The sequence below is a fragment of the Atheta coriaria genome, unplaced genomic scaffold (genome assembly GCF_025399875.1).
Source record: "Atheta coriaria isolate IRGN ID8LTWV9N9 unplaced genomic scaffold, Caltech_Dcor_3.1 hic_scaffold_6_pilon, whole genome shotgun sequence".
Taxonomy (NCBI): domain Eukaryota; kingdom Metazoa; phylum Arthropoda; class Insecta; order Coleoptera; family Staphylinidae; genus Dalotia; species Dalotia coriaria.
In genome coordinates, this window is record NW_027045448.1 from 4995967 (window position 1) to 5013716 (window position 17750).

A 17750-nucleotide genomic window follows, 5' to 3' on the forward strand; every position below is an offset into this window, starting at 1 on the left:
TTCGTCACTATTCGTTTTTTCTATTTAATCCAACGTAATAATTAATAATTAATTTTACAACAAACAAGAAACTAAATTCTTTAAAAATTATTATTTAAACATGTCTACTTTTTGAATGATTAATTACTAAAGTAAAATAATGCATTTATTCTTTTCATAAACATGTAACAACAAGTATTTTCTAGCGTGGAATGTATTTGAATATTTCTATTTATCTCAACTGTTTGTTTACATTTTTTACCTATTGGTCGCGATAATTTATCGCAAAGTGTGTCTCTGCGAGCTGCATATTTGCATCGGCGCATGACTCAACTAACACACGCGTTGTCTGCGACGCTCTGCTACTCAGTGTCTTGCTTGTGCGCGGCGTGACTGCACTGTTTTGTTTTACTACATCAAAATATCTCATTTTTAACGCGTGAAAACACAATAAACCGTCAGAAATTGCACTCGTCAATTAAATTATCATTACACTATTAATCTTACACAAGAATTCGTCTGATTACTTGAATAAATGCAGTAAAACAAAGCAATATCGCGAGCAGTCCGCGTGCAGGTACAGATTAGAATCGCGTTCGCGAGTGTTCGCGAGTGATCGTGCTATGGTTCAACGTTGATTCCAGACGCACAGCACCGGCAAATCACGCCAAGTGTTTAAGGTAAGAATCTTTATGTTTTATTCTTAATTGTCTTCATGTAATGTTAGATTGTCTACATGTCTTGTTAGTAGTATATTCTACTTTTATTGAAATCATTCGTCTGCTTTTGTTTGATTTTCGCACTCAAACAAAACCACCTGATGTTGAACGCGTCAACATAACCTAACAAATAATTATTTCGCGTGAGTAACGCTTCTAGCAAATACAATCAGGCAAAGTCCGGTAAGAATCGTAACATTATTTCATTCCAAGTCGATATTCGATTGTTTTGTTCCCGAGCCTGTTCGAGACTGTTTGTTGTATGTTTGTTGTGTTAGGCCAAAATTGGTGTGATAAGACACGGTGTGTAAACACCGGCGTATTTATCTCGACAAGCCAAGCAAGCCGGCGGGCGCAGTATTTTTATTCCAACCGAATTCCTTTCGATGCGGATTGATTTATCATTGCATAGATGTCGCTAGTCGCATGTTTCGTTTGCTAATCGTCCGTGTGTTGACGTCGAAGTTGACCGACTAACAACGATTATGCATTTTATTATTCATCAGATGGATCTTAGAAAAAGCGTCGGTGACCCAGCGTTGCATACACAATATATGTAAATAACTCTCGGCATTAATGTTGTACATGTTGACTAACTGTTCGTTTACGCCGGCGCTGCATTCGTAACATGGTAACAAACACTCGTATGTTAATACGCTCGGCTTCATTATTTCGTCTCCAGGTCTCGAACGTCGACGTCGCGATTAGCATTTTACTCCATTTACTCCGCATTTATGCGATTGCTTTTGTTGGTATGTACACACATTTCGTGCACGCGCCGGCCAATTAGCTTTTTAAAATTTAATTTACTTCATTATGGAAATATGCCTGCGAATGTCAACAAAAGCCACGCGGCGCACGAACAATCACTTCGGAAATCGTTATTGGCTTCGTACAATCGGTGTCGATTATAACGGCCGCAATTAGTCGTTTCTACCCACGCGTGCACAAATTATTTTAATGCGTTTTTCAATCAATAATAATACAAATATTAAACATACAATACTAATAATAATTTCATGTATCCAGAACGTAAAACTAGACTAATAATTTCATTTAGTTTATTTTTTTCATGTTTATTTTGTAAAATATCCACGATATGCGCTGCATAAATTGGCATAAAACGTCTTCTCATTATAGCATTCTTAAATTTTTGTTAAAACTACCGGAGTGGATTTTCGTTTAGGTAGCTTTTACGACAGGCAGTTGAAAATTGCGTAGGTGTCGCATTCTCGCTCTGGTCGTGATTGTTGTCGGTGCTCCTCCGGTGTATACTCTAGCTCTCGACTCTGGCTACTTATTTATTTATTTATACGCCATACATATGGATGCCTGTGAGTGTGTGCGCTGCATTAATATTTAATAAACGCGCGAGGCGCGCCGACCTTCGATTTTATAATTTTATTGCGATACTTATTTTATTATAATAATTTATCGTTTGGGTATGTTGTTAAACATACCTTGTTAAAATATTTAACTCCTAATGTTATGATTTAAAAAAAAAATCAAAGAGACAACGTTTTCTCCATTAAAGTTTGTCGCGTTGTAACTCAGGATTTTACAGTGCCAGGATCTTGATTGAGGTGTCATTAGAAAGCAAATTTGAAAGAGAATTATTTTATTTATAATAGATTTATTAAAATTTTATTTTTTATATTTGATGAGCGAAAAAGTGATTTTCTGCAGATTTTGATGTTTATGTTTTTAATTATTTTAAAATATTTGCAATTATTATGTCGAGATGACACCAAACGAGCGCATAAATTCGACATTAATACACCAGGCGACTTGTTGCGCGACGCAGAGTGCAACACTGCAAAACGACTGTAAAACGCACGCCTTATCATAAAGCGTCGAGTTTATACGCACGCGTCGCACGCGAATGCATCGCGAAATTATAATATTATGTGCGCTCTTATCTGCCAGGCATAGAGAGTGAGTTTTCAATATGCGACGACGTCGACGAGGATATGAGCGCTCGTGCAAAGACAATTTCACCGAATGTTGAATATGAAGGAAGTTGCCGGTAGTAAATATGACTATAATATATTATTGACACAATATAACGGCAATAATCTGGAAAACATTAAGAAGAATACGAGAGGAATTAATTTTCTTATGATTCCATAAAAGTACATTCCGAGAAAAGCTTCAAATCTCACATAAGTATAAATTTCCACGGCTGATTGACTATCGGTGCGTTTAATAAATCTGGCTGGTTCTCTCGTTTTAAATTTCAAATGTGCGCTGGAATGCGCACACAAGAAGAATACGGTTTTAATTCGCCAAACCGCGCGATGGCAGGCAAACCGATTTGAAAATCAAATTGGTTGCGCAACTCACGCGGCGCCTTACGTAAGCCTTCCAATTAATAGAAAACACAATATATTGATTGATTAAAACTGCCGCTCGCATCGTATAAACAATGAGTGCATGTTGTGCAATTGCCGCGCTTATGGCTGGCTATTGATTTTATATGGAAAAACATTAAAACAGGAACTGTAACGTTTAACGAAAACAATGATTTTATTTTTGTGAAAATAAACTTCTTCACCGTTTAATTTTTATTGCGCAAAAGCAGTAGGTGTATTCCAGCTCGATCCGAATAATTGCAATCGATTGTGAGTGGTAGTAGTGGTGAGTTTAATTATTTGATTGATTAGCGCTATAAATAAACGCTTGCGATTTTCCCTTGGGCCCCGGCCGGCTGCAGCGGCATTAATAAATTTTCCGTTTCATTAAATGCACTTATTGGTTTTGCGCCGTTGTGTTGCGCGCTCGCGAATTAAACCCCAGCCTAGGCCATGCGCAATCTCATTCTAGAGAAGTTCTCATGCGAACGGCCGAAGTTAACGAACGCACGCCGCATGTGTCCGTCCGACTCCGACGCGACCGCAACATGCATGCGCGTCGCGCAATTATAATCGAATTAAAATACGTCCCGACCGGCGCGAGTGCCGTATGCGTAATTCACATCGAGCGTGCACGGCCGCGTCGCAGCCGATTTCGAGCCTTCTGCGCTTTCAAGAGCGGCCAGAAGTGCGAATCGTAACAAGGTGCAACTTGTTCGCGAGTCAAATGTTTGCTTAGCTTGCGCCGCTAGGGCCATAATTGAAATTGCTTTACGCGGCTCGGATTAACAACGCGCATAACGCGCAGTTGAGATAATTGGGTGTCATTAGCTTAGCTTCAGTACAAAAGTTTGATTAATATTGTTTCAAATTTGAAAATTTTATGTTTTCGCAACAATTTGCTCCGCCCATTACAATACTGCGCATGTGCGACTTTTTTCTAAATTTTTCTTTTCTTCTTTTTGATATTTTTTCAATTGTGAGTACAAAAAATACAAAAATTTGATTAAAATCGTTTAAAATTTGAAAATTTCAATTTTTCTGGTCTTTTTGCTCCGCCTACTACAATACTGCGCATGTGCATCATTCTTTTCTACTTCTTTTTGATATTTTTTCAATCGTGAGTACAAAAAGTCCTCAAAATTTGATTAAAATTGTTTAAAATTTGAAAATTTGCACGATTCTGTTCTTTTTTCTTGTATTTTTTCAATCGTGATGTTTGAATTTTTTGGTGGTCGTGAATGCATGTGAGATTGTCTGATTGAGTCACTCAAGATGGCGCTGCGCGCTGAGTGCAATGAATAAAACATCAAGAGAGCTCGCGTTACTCTCTGTTTGCGCCAGCGGGTTGGAGACGTCGTCGGCGGCGGCGGCAGCGAAATAGGGAAATATTGAAAATTGAAAAGACTCTTCGGGGAGCGGCGGAAGCGCGGCGAGTGTGCGACCGGGGCGATAGACTCACGCGGCGCGCGCTCGCGAATCGATGTCGTTATGCAAGCCAGGCCTTCGTTTGCTCTCTCGCGTCCTCTCGCGTTTCGCATATAATAATACTCGAGCGCCACCCCCACGACGCAGCGCCTCCGACGCGTCGATATCGGATCGCGCCCAGCGCCTCCTCGCATTATCCACATGCATGCGCCATTGTATGTACAAGCGAAAATTGATATCCAATTCGATCAACCATCTTACAATTTCGCAAATAATCCAAAATATTTGCGCACTCACCACCATACCATACTAGCAATATGTTAAATTTCACTATTAAATGTTGCACTACCTAGACGAGTTCAAGTAGGTTCTGAGTGAGCTTAAATCCATTTGCAAATTGCGTCGGTAATGCACAAGTGCTCGTCGCTTCATCGCGAGCGGTTTTATAACACGCGTAAAACTCGCGAATATTTTATGGCTATTCGAATGGTGCGGGCGCGATAGACGAGTCGACGAATAGACAGATGGATTGCCTGTCGATGTGTGTGCGCGCCCCTTCTTTTTTTTTAATAATCGTAATGGTTTTTGCATAATATGCGTGCGCTTTTTCGGCGCCGGTGTCAAAAAAACGTTTAGTTTTTTGCGATCAAACGAAAATTCCACCCGGGAGCCAATCATTTTAATTAAAACCACAAACATTGAAAAAATGATGAATATTCACTTTTTATTGATGCTTTAATCTTCAGAAAACAATAATTAACATTATTTGAAGTACAAATTTTGTGTTAATTTTCATTTTCTGCTCGCCCGTATACCAAATGTTTTTATTCTTGCCTGAATCGAAATTTAATAGCACTAATTTTAATACGCATCACTTCGTCCCTTGTTTTGCTCGCTTTTGTCTCATTTTCTTGATCGTGCCTTATTTTTTAATATCGTGCGGTTTTCAATACCTCTACCTATATCATAAAACATAAAACTTGGCCGGCAATTATCTCCTTCCTTTTACAAGTTCTTAACTTCTTGCCATGCAAGAGTCGGTTGGCAGAAGAATTAGAACAGGAACAGTTGCGGCACCAGTTGGTCGGTCGGAGCCGGGGCGAATTAAAAATTAATCAGGGCGGATTTGCAATTAACCGCATGATGAGGACGTCGCAACGGGCAACAGTTTTTCCCCTCTGCGCAAAAAAAGCGAAATCCCGTGTTTGCAAAGACTCGTGCCTCGAAAGTCTTCTCGAAAGCCGATTACATCGAGGGAAGAGGACGAATAATTAAGGAAACAATGTCGTCTCGCATTAATTTTCTTTCTTCGTTTTTGTTCTTTAAAAACTCCGAATGAGAGCCAAAAAAAAATAACGCGTTTTAAGTGTAAGTGGTAAGTTTCTGGGAAATTTTACCAACTTTTTTCGGGTGGAAATTACCCTCCTGCGATAATTACAATGTCATTGTGGCACTCTGGCACTTAAAACGCTTTTTGTATAGCGCTTTGAAAAAGCTGTTTTTTCGACGCTTTTAAATCTATTCCCCGGCGCGCTGACTGGCCACCATTCATTCGAGTTGTTTTTTTCATTAGGGAAACTTTTTTATTCATGAGCGATGCAAACGGGCCGCGAAACTTGCTAATTAATTACTGGAGGGATGAAACAGGCAATTAAGAAACCGCCGATGGGTGTAAACCGACCATTTGTATGCAAAAGCGCAACAGTTTTATTTACACCTCTCTTTAATTTCGTAAAATGTCAAATTAAAAAGAATCAAGTGAAATTATAGTTTCTCACGGGTATAAATTCTAATGTTTGCTAATTAATTTAATTGTTTGTTTTAACTATTTGTGGAAACACTCGTCAGTGACAACGAATCGACTTGTTCACACATCGAGTCGATAAATTATTCATGTCAATCGAATAATAAAATTTCGCCTACGTTTGTTGAAAACAATCCGATAAACAGTTAAGTAAATTAAAATTATAAGGTATAAAATGTAAACTGACTTAAATAAATGACTTTCTATTAAATTTATCAATAAATTTTGCATTACAATTGTGTGCATTCGGCGCAATTTCTGACAGAAATTAAAATATCATTATTTTTAATACAACTCCCGTTAGAGTTATTTTAAGTACCTAAATTGATTGCACAACGTGTGCGAGATAGACACACGCATTAGAATATTGTTAATATTGTGACACGAAAAAAACATTTACGGCCATATAAATTTGTCACCGTTAATAGACGACCAACCAACGTCCGACCATATCGCGCTCCTAATCTGGATCGAATTTATATTCAAATTCTGGACGATTTAACGAATCGCAGCGCGTAAAACCAATAAAATACGACTGAACTCTCGTGGCTCGTAAAAACGCCCAAACAGTTGTAATCGTAAATTATCTAATTAATAAAGCGGACTAATTTCCACCGTAATAAATTTTCATGATGCGCAAACAAAATTAATTATCGTTTGATTTAATTTCGGAATTAGAATAAAAATCATATTAAACGTCGATGTTAAAAGGTTTGCTGGTTAATTTGAATTTAATTCGAGATTTTATTTTGAGGTTTGACTAATTTTGTATACAATTAACACGATGTGATAAAAACGTGTTTAGTATTCGAATGGAAAAAATTCTTAAAAGTGTTCACGATTGTTGTGCTAGAAAACGATTTGTTAAATTTACATTAACTAGAATTTGTTTTTGGCGTTTTGTTTACGTGTGAATTGATGAATAAAATTTTGTTAGTTTTCACTTTGTGGAAAATTAACAAAACCGCAAAATTTGCCTTAAAACCTTTTACGGCTCTTAAATAATCGCTGGCGTCAAGTTTTTAATTATTTCCAGTCTAGTCTTCGGCTTCCTCTTATTTTGTATTGTAATGTCGTTAAGTTTACACATTGTATTCCAAACACAGCCGACCGGTTCGAAGATCAGAGAGCGTCTGCGTTTTTAAAACATATAAGTCAATAATTGCAGCGCCTAATTACTAGGTGCAAGAAGTACCTGCGCCCTCCACGGCGACGCTGCAAAGCACATCACTCCTCTCTACTTTCCCGAGTGTTTTTGGCGCGCCTCATCTTTCATCTTCTACGCTCTTCTACGCTCACATCTTTATTTTTAGTCTTCATCTTTATCTCAACTCTTGCTGGCTTGTGAATGAAGCAGTCTGAATCTGTTTTTGGTCGAGTTTGCCGACGTGCTGGCCGGTTATTACCGACTAATTTTCGGCGCAATTAAATGGCCACGCTGTAATTATCTCATTTTGTATGGCGTCTCGCTAAGCAGTCTCGAAAGGCATGAGTCGAGCGGGTTCGTCTCGCCTCCGACCGCGATGCGATATACATTCGTTTGTGATTCGAAGCTGAGAGACTTGAGGCTGGGGCTTGTGCGGTTATTATATCAACACTTGATTCATCATCGTTGTAATAATGCGCACGAAATAAAAACGATAACGTCGTAAGATGTGAATTTATTAGCTGCGGTTTAATTTCGTATAACTATAACGTTATTGTTTTACAAATTATGAATTAGTGATGATAAACTTTCATTTTTGGTGCAAAACTTGACTATTTGCTAAATTTGTTAGTCGTGTTTTTGATGTGTAAATATTAACGATGGATAATCATTGCTCTGGAAAGATCGCGCGCGAGCTCCACTCGTTATTGGCTTATTATCTTTCGTCTTTACGACTCGGATTTCTCACGTTCCGCACATTTTCGTAGCGCATTAATTTCTAGGTTTTATTTCTTCGATTCGAGCGTTTTTATTGCGTTAATCTAACAAGTCGCTCGTCTTTCTTTGCGCCTTTCTTTCCGAGCCTGTGGTTTTTTCAGCTTGATTTCACCTAATTATTTCGGTAACAGTAATGTCTCCGCATGGGACGACACGGTCATCACAACAAAACATATCAAATTACCCAGGTTTTTATTCACTTTCTATACAAACATCTCAAGAATTAACAAAAACCGCTTCACATTAAAAACAAAAATTCGCAGATCAAAAAACAAAAAAATATTTTTCTATGATATAAATGATTTCTACAGCAGTTAATTTCCTTAAAAGCATTTTGATTGGTTTACAATAAAATATGCCCTATGAATAAAATAAGGCAAGCGTTTCTCGGCAAACAAATCCAGTAATTTAATCTGCCCGTGAATCAAATCAACAAATCCATAACAAACATCAAACACAGCGCTATCGGGTAATGTATTAAACATCGCATTAGATAATAATCGAGTGATGGACTAACGACCGGGAATGTCATCGGCATCGGCATTGTTTTTCTTGTCTTGATATTTTCCTCCGGTGTTGATTTTCGGCGAGTATTAACAATATTAAAACAATCAAGCGCGACGCAAGAAGTGCATTAGCAGATTGCGCGCCCGGCACGGCGGAACAAACAAACATATATAGGCGATACATCAACTCGAACAATACCTGGCTGACTGGTCGCGCCGCCCTTAATAATCTTAATGATCGCGGATAAAATCTGTATATAATTTACCATGTACGTGTGCGGGGCAGCAGCGTTCCAGCAAAAGCCAACTTTGAAAGAACCAAACAGTGTGTTGAAAAAGGTGAGGAATATGAATCTATAGGTAAATCTATAGGTATAGCTAAATGTATACGTTGAAGATGAGGCGCAGGCAGAGGTAAAGGTAGTATCCGTGATTCAGCCGGAGGCGATTTGCAGGAAACTAAGAAACGCGCTATGTGTATCACCTAATCATTTTATACCAGCTTAATTCTCATTTTATTTATAAAAATTCCGTTAGAGGGCACCACTTTCCTATGTATGCAGTTTTGTTTTGTTTGTATTAAAAAAATGTTGATTTTAATTACTCGCGCAGCTGATTAAAGCAATTTTGAACATGGTTTCGTTGCTCTGCGCGCTCGCCGTCAGCTTTTTACGCGCCGACATTGTACGGAAAATCGTTACGAAGCGCAAGCTATAATTACAATCTCAAATCTGTTCGATATAATTATTTGTGGTCTCCTTTTGATGCACCTAGACGCGTCCTAGCCGAGGAATCTTCCAGCGCCTTAATGTTTAAGCATAATTTTATACAATTATCTCCATCGAAAGATTGTAATTACACCAGCGGTTACCAAAAGGTTCTAATTGGATTAATAATCATTCAAAACAAGCGCAAAATCAAATTTTTTAAAATTTTCGAAGTAAAAATTTAATATTTACAGTTTTATCGCGTGATGTTATTGACTTGTTAAGTGTAGCTTGTGTTAATTTCGTTGTTGAACGTTGGCAAGTGTTAAGAACCACTGAAAACCCCCTGGGTGATATCGTCCACTCCTCCACTTCTCTCGGTGCTGCAGCGAAGTGCTTGATTCGTTTCTTCGCGCACGAACAAATGGCCGTTTGAGCAGTTTTGTCTCGAAGCCCTCGAAGCTATCCGGACGGATCGGCTCATCGTCATGCATATCGAACATTTCTTACTCCTCGCCTCCCGCGTATATTCAAACCGCTCTCGCCGTCGTTTAGCATAAGCTCGTGGGTGTATAATCGGTTCTCACCTCGACCCTGGCGAGGCACGAGTTCTTCCACTCGGCGTGCGCGCGCGAGAGACGGAGGATAACGATCCGGAGCACTGTCCGAACTAATAAACTCTCCAATATAGCACTGAATATAATAGGGGTATTAGCATACGTTTCACCATTTCGCGTCCACAGTCTTAAAACTACTTCGTACTCGCTTCAACACACCGCAGCAAGTTCACTACTGCGCTGGTCAGCTGCAATAAGTGTACATTATTAAATAATTATTCTGATAAATCAAAATAACAAATCGTATACATTTAAGCCTGTGTGTATCGTGTGCGAGACTCGCTCGGGGTGTTCGATCCTTGCTCGCCGGCGTTAAAAATAATTTCTTTTAATTATACTTTATTACAGACTTTATTACTGCGCACTCGGCGTCGACATGATACCAAATGTATGCGCGCCTTGTTTTTTCTCTCTCTGCAAGCAAAATGGAGAGTAATCGAGTATGGTACAGACTTTATTACTCGCAATTACCACCACGCCAAATACCACCCGACATAATATTTACTAACGCCATCTATCAAACAATATAGTTACTTAACTATTGTTTTTTGGTTTTAGGAGATTTGGACGCCATCTGGTGGCTAGGAGACTAGAAGAGTTTAGGTAAGTAAAATTTAATGTTTTCGGCATCCTTTGAGCGTAATTCCACGCTGTTGGGCTTGTAATTTAGCGCTCAGCGCGAAAAGCTTGTAATATATAAATTGTGGCATCGATTTATTCGGCTTGTTCCATGTGCGCTCGCGGAGAACGTGTCCGTTTGGGATCGCGGCGCGGATGCAACACTCTCCGAGCACATCGAACATATCGAACATGCTCGGAGTTGATTAGCGAGCCGATGTCGAAGATGTTCGTTCCACGAAGATGTGGTTGTGTGGTTGTGTGTGTGTGGTTTATGGGGCGTGCGACGCGAACTAAGCACGTTTTTAATTTCATCCCCTCTTTGCGCCGCTGCAAATATTGTCATTTCACTTTTCGCGCTGCGTCGTCGTCCTTAATTCCCAGCCCGACACGTAGCATGTGATCACGAGGGTGAGCGGCGACACATTTTCGGTCTAATTTACGACAATCTGTGTCCTTTGATTTATTTTGATCAAGATTTATACATCGGATGAACTCGCGCGTTTATTTCCTCTCGCACGATGTTAGCACAGGAATCAGTATCAGCATCACACATTAGTACGAGTACATAAAAGCTTTTCTTTCGTGTGTTGCTTCTTCGTCCTTTCGTCGTTTTGGGCGCTCGAAATGAGACCCAAAGCCCGCAAATAAATACCAATTAACATCATCAACAATATCACTTAGTATTATTTATTTTTCTTGTTTGGTATCTTGGATAAAATTTCGTTTTTTCTGGAATGAATCAAATTAATTATAAGTAACTTTTTGGCCTTAACATAAATTTCATGAAGCTTTCTGGTAAGAAAAAAAAAACAACGTTGCATTATAAATGAATTTATCGCGCACGTCGGAGTAATGAAAATTATTCGAATATGCTCTCGTAGGGTTTTTCGCTCGGCGTCTGCACGTGTAGATCATCCGCTAAAAGGCTCTGTAATCTTCATTATTTGTAATTGTGCTTTTCGAATACGTGCTAACGCTTTTCCAGTCAGCCAGTTATTTTCTCGGCTTGGCAACCTTCTTTAAACACGGTAGTATTTTGTTGAGCAAGCGGGCACATGTGGATGTACACCTCGGCGCTATAGTATTTTATCATTAGGTTTTCCGCCAACGCGCGAGAGAAGGAGCTGGGGGCGGCTAAAAGGGCGAGAAATCAACGAGCAACTAAAAAGATATACCGGCGCACGCTTAGAATGTTCAAAAACTATTAAATTATTAATTTCAACACAAAAAAAAGCAAAAATTTAGGAAAAAAAAAATTTTGGGATTAAAAATAAAGACACAGAATATGGATTTCCTTATTAATGCTTGTAAGAATATTTCATTAATAACAATTCCGTCTGTCTGTCATACGACCACTGCTTAGCACCTGTTCGCGCTCGCACGCTTTTCCACCATTCCTTACCCAAAAATTTCAACCCTCCCCCATTGCGCTCCACTGCCTTTCTACTATTTTCTATTTGCGCCCGCACTAAACGTCCGTCGACTGGTGGTTATTACCAAGTCTTGAAATTTTGACATAAATAATTACGTTGAATAAATGATGAGCGCACGTTTTATTTGTCTCTCGGCTTCGGACGCGACGACAAACAATGACAACTCGTATCCGCACACATACACACACATCACTCGCATGTGAAATGATTGAATATATATTTAAATGTGTGCGTGTTGTGTGTACACATCACATCGTGGATGTTTATTATATTTTCATTAGTCGCTGCCATCGTCGTTTGAGGCTTCGGTTCCGTTCCGCGCGTGCATTAACGATGTTAATAAGAATAAGGGAACGCGCCGTGACAATCGACGCTGATGACGACCCGCCGTGGAAAAAGCGCGGAATAATGAAAGGCGACGCGCCGCGATCGAAGAAGCTCTAAATGCTTCTTTAATATATTATTCTCTTTTTGTGCGCGCGCGCGCTATTAAAACACACATCCGGGGTGCAGAGCAAGCGGGGAAAAGCATTAATACACTCAGTTCAAATCATGGACAAATTGTTCCATCAAACTCACTTTATTAATGCTTTTTGGACTGTTATTATATAGAAATGTCGTGAGAATTAACAAAATCAGGCCTAAAACTCATGAAATCAAATTTTTGGTGAAATTACGTTTGGTGTATTAATTTTTGCTTGAAATTTACGTAGAAATCGAAATGTTATGAATTACTTTTACATTTGGAATAATTTTTTCCACATAACCTCAATTTAAAATGACAGATTTATGGTTAGCTGGCATTTTCTTTGTTAGAATTGCATCTAAACGTATATAATGCATAAAATGTACACATTAAGATGTAATTTCCATTACGATCGACGGCGCGCAACAAAACGTGAAAGTTTTTCATTTTTATTTCCTGAAAAAGCGCACAGCATAGATATTGAGTAATTACGCCGCCAATTATTTTGACATTAAAGATTGTGCGACATGCACTCCCACATACACATCAATCTCGTCGCATTTCGCCACTAATGAAGTTGTACACGTACCTACTTTGTTAGGTTAGCAAAGTCGTAAATATCGATTTTTAAACAGTTTTCAAACTTTCAGTCTTGCTGCTAAAAAACCACACACTAATTGTCATCATCACTGATGACACTGGAAATCAATACATTTAAAAATAAATTTTATTTAGTGCCGATACATTCCATTAAAAGTTTTATTATATTTAAATTTTTTAACATGTTTGACGTGCTGTGTTGCAGTCGAATGGATAATCATAGGTTACACTAATGTGTCAGTATAATTGCCATGTTGGTGGAAAACGCCAGCGAAACATTTCGTTTCTGATGAAGTGACTTTTTAATTGTTGGCGTGTTGCAGCCACACCGAAAGTAGAATTAATTGTTTACGACTTTATAACGATAGAAACTTGGTGGACCACCTAAAATCTAATAAAACGCAGCGCCGCGCGTTACGAGCGCTTTCTCGGCACGCATTTCATTTTAATTCTATTTACACCGATACAGTTTCAATGGCAGCGCGCTACCGGTGCGCTGTAAGGCAAAGGCACAAATTAAAACTCTCGATTAATAATCGACAATCCACACGCTGCTACCATTTAAATGTTTATAATAAATCCGCTTTCTTTGCGGCGGTGAGGAGGAGGTGTTTTCGTTTTTTTTTCGCGTCGTGTAGATGCGCAAGCTGTTTTGTCGTAATTTGTAGCGCGGAGTGGTTCGTTACATGTGGATGGAATTAATTAGAGCGAATGAGTCGGCGTTTCTGGGCATTCTCTTTCGGGCCTTTCAGTGCCGCGCGCGCTCATGAAGAAGAACAAGCGGAGCTGCTGCTGCCGCGCGCACCGAAGGATTCTTCATGCGTGTGTGCCACCGTTCGGCGTCTTCGTTCGCCTTTCAGTTTTTCATATTGTGTGCACGGCGTGCGAGTTTGTTATATTCTTTTAAATCTGCTTTAATCGTCAGCAGCGGGTCGGAGCTGACGATCGGATGTTGATACAATTTGGATGCGCGCAGGACGGGCCCTTGTCCGCCTTCTTGTAAACCATTTATAACTGTTTGGATCAATTCCAAGCACCTTAAGAACGCTATTTGATATTTTAAGGCTGTTCATAAATTTTTATTTTTCCGCATCATTTTTTAGTATTTTTAACCAGAATTTTGTAAATTTTCATAAATAATTTTAAAATTAATATTTTTTTACATTTCACAAAGAAGTAATAATTTAAACAACGTATATTACAGCCTTATAAAATCAGTAAATGAATCTCTGTCTCTGTAGGTGCGTGAAAAGGGCGAAGAGACGCTGAAAGAAGGCCGCAATTAGTCGGTAAACAAATAATAAATGAATCATAAATAAAATCGAAACGTCGCCGTGATCCTCGAATGGGCGATTCACCAAAGCCCAAAGGTAGGTGCCATCATACCTACGCCGATGAAATATTCAGCGCTGGGCGTTAATTACAATCGGACGCTGGCGCGCGCGCGCGCGGAGGGTTTAATTAAAATGCCCGATGCTCGAAGTTAATGCATACATAATAAATACTCGCTTTCCAATTATACCCAGCCGCGGACGCGCACAAATATAAATAAATGTGAACGAGAGGCGCGCAAAGACACATCGTCAGAGATAAACTAAAGAAACTTAAAGAAACAACCGCAACGCCACCACACCGCATGCCACAGACATGTGAATATTGGTGATAATCATATTTCAAATATTTGTACAGTTGTTAATTACTTTTGTACAGACGTGTTTAAATCTTTACTGCAGCGCGTAGGTGTTCAATTCATTAAAATCTGCTGGTAATAAATAAGTAAAAAACGTCGAATAAATTTGATTGCAAATAAATAAATTCGGGTTGATTTAGTTAGTTTCGTCAATTCGATGAGATGAGTTTTCGTCGAGTTTAACGTCAATATTGCGTGCGAACTGCCGATAACTATTCCCTGCTACGCGACGCTGATTTAGATTTAGATTTCGTTTACTTTAAATTGTATTTTCGGCTGTAGTTTTCGACGTCGCGCGCAATCCGCCTCCAGCGCCCTCTATTCGCACGACATTATTTAAATCTCGTTTTATTGAAACGACCCATCCGGACCAATAACGACGAACGATATCAAAGTAAAGCAGAAAACACGAAAAAACTATTTACAACTTAAACAAAACTTACAGCAGTGAAAATAGTGAAGAAAAATTTAATTAATTGTTAATATTGAATGAAATATAAATTCACACATTATGAATTAACCGTATTATGCGTACGGTGTTTAATTTACATTTACATGACATAATTGTGCCTGATAATAAGTCCTTCAACTCGAAAGGAAAACAATAAATATTTATAAGCGCTATAATATGCGGGGCTGTTAATAAATTAGTTTCGTTTGAAATGGTAGACGCAACGAAAATAAAAGCCATGGCGGGGTGAGGGGGTGGCGCGGAATTATAAGGATATCGAGGCGCCGAGTGGCGAATGGGGAGAGAATGTTGTTCAATAAAATATTACGCCGATGGAAAATGTGGAAATTGGACGTTCCGCGTGGATTTCTCTTTTACATAATCCGGCGATATAAATATCTAATGGCGAGTGGTTGTGTTTATCTGATGAAAGGGTAAAAGAAACGAGGTAATTGCTAATAGATTGCTGGGAGGAACCGGCCGAAACGCGGCGAGATTTTCACGGCGCGATAAGCGGAAATCATATTTTCGGGGGTGGAAATAACAAATAAACGAGGATAACGTTTTCGGGAACTAACCTGAAAGTAATACAAAACAACAAACTCGTCAATTATATTAGGTTTTTATTTCGCTCCAAATTATTATCGAAATATATTTTTTTCGAATTTCAATTCAATACAGAATAAAATAAAATGTGGTATTATATTACGTATTCAAGATTGAAATCGTAAAATTAGCTCTTAATGAATATTCGTATGAAAACACAACTTACATTAAGTTAATTTATGTACACTGTAATTGTACACTAAGTAAAGGCCGGCGCCGCAACAATAGAAATTAATTCGTTATTTACATTGCTGACAAGTGAAAAATGCCTCCATTTACTTCGGCGATCAACACCTCCGATAATGATAAGAATCTTCCCTTTTCGTTTTTAATTGCTCACTTTACTCAGCATTACGCTTGCCTGCATTACTTCATACTTCTTCTCCCGGTACTCAAGAAGGTAATTACACATTTTTACGCCTTTTTTACGCTACCATGCGCTCGCCACTCGGCAGTGCTCGTAATTAATATTAATTATGTTTGAGCTGCGCACACATCCTCACACTTGCACACACAATGCGCACAATGGAAATTAGTTACTTAGTCGCTGGCCACAAATTGCAAACGGCGGTGAAGAAAACTCGAAACTGCACTCGCTGAACCTACAACGCTTCTCGTCGTTTAATGCGCCTTATCTGCGGTTATAATGCAATGTTTGATGGGCGATGCGATGCAATGACTTACCAACCGTGGATAACGGTCTAAAATCAGCAAAAGTCTTGCAATCTATCACAAAATAATTAATATCTCGAAAACCAGATAAGTCACTACAATCAATTTTTGAATCAACATTGTATGATAACTTCTGCATAAAACAGCATAAAAATTATTATCCTAATACGATTATTTAACTTATTATAAACAATTATTTAAAATTTTGTAAAATTCAACAAAAACTTATTTCAATACTTTATATTTCTTTAACTAATATAAAAATTTAATATTTCTTACTGAAATAAGGTGGAAAATTTAAATTGGAATCTTATGTTGAAAGAAATATTATTCTACCTTTTTAGGTTTTTGAGTTATCACAGAAAAACTATGCAAAAATTAGTTTTCTTTAGTTCAGACCGGTATTCTTCACTTGCACCGAATGCATTTATTTAATTTTGTTGTGTATCCGCGAGTAATAGCGCAATGAAAATAAATTCTTCATGCTCGGGTGCGTTTACTCAGCCATTATTGTGGAAAACCGATGTTTGTTTTAGATAAATCCCCAGACATATTGAAAACGAGTCCGGGTTTATTGTTGTTTTTGAATGCTTCAAACCGCGTGAATAATTCAACTATAATTGTGATTTTAATGTTTTTAAGCGCCACATTTGGTTACTCATGCGCATGCTCACTATACTGACTCACAAAGGCGTGGCTTCCAAAACTTTAAACTTAAATAACCTCAAAACTATCAGAGCTAACAAAAGAATTTCAAATATTTTAAACTCACAGATACTGTATCTACATATTTAAACTTTTAGATTGAATATTATAGTGATTTATAAAAAAAATGAAATTTGAAGTACTTCACTTCCTAGTATTATCTCACTCGACGTCCAATTTTCTCAACTCGACTGGAATTGCCTCTCGATAAATGATTAATGCCCGTCTCCGCGAACTCGCAACTCGCCAACTTCTCGCACGATCCGACGCGCCGCGCGCCGCCACGATTCGGAAGGGACGATTGGAGGAGAGAGTCCAGCGCGCACACACCACGAGCCGGCGATCATTTTCATAATTCATAATTTCATTAATTTGTTACTGGAGGCTTTGTCACGATTTTATGTAGAATATTATCGGGCCGAGCTCCAACGCTGGAGCGTTCGAGGCGCACTTAGCCCAGGGAGGCATTAT

The 17750-nt window shown here is 38.6% G+C and overlaps 1 protein-coding gene across 1 annotated transcript in view; it reads left to right on the forward strand.

Annotated features, from left to right (window-relative positions):
• Nucleotides 1-350: 350 nt before the first annotated feature.
• The window catches only part of LOC135793585 (protein-L-histidine N-pros-methyltransferase), a 74688-nt gene continuing 57288 nt past the window's right edge, over nucleotides 351-17750 (forward strand). The window contains exons 1-2 of the mRNA XM_065304598.1: nucleotides 351-659; nucleotides 10594-10638. The gene's annotated coding sequence lies outside the window, so the exon portion shown is untranslated. The remainder of the gene's footprint in view (nucleotides 660-10593; nucleotides 10639-17750) is intronic.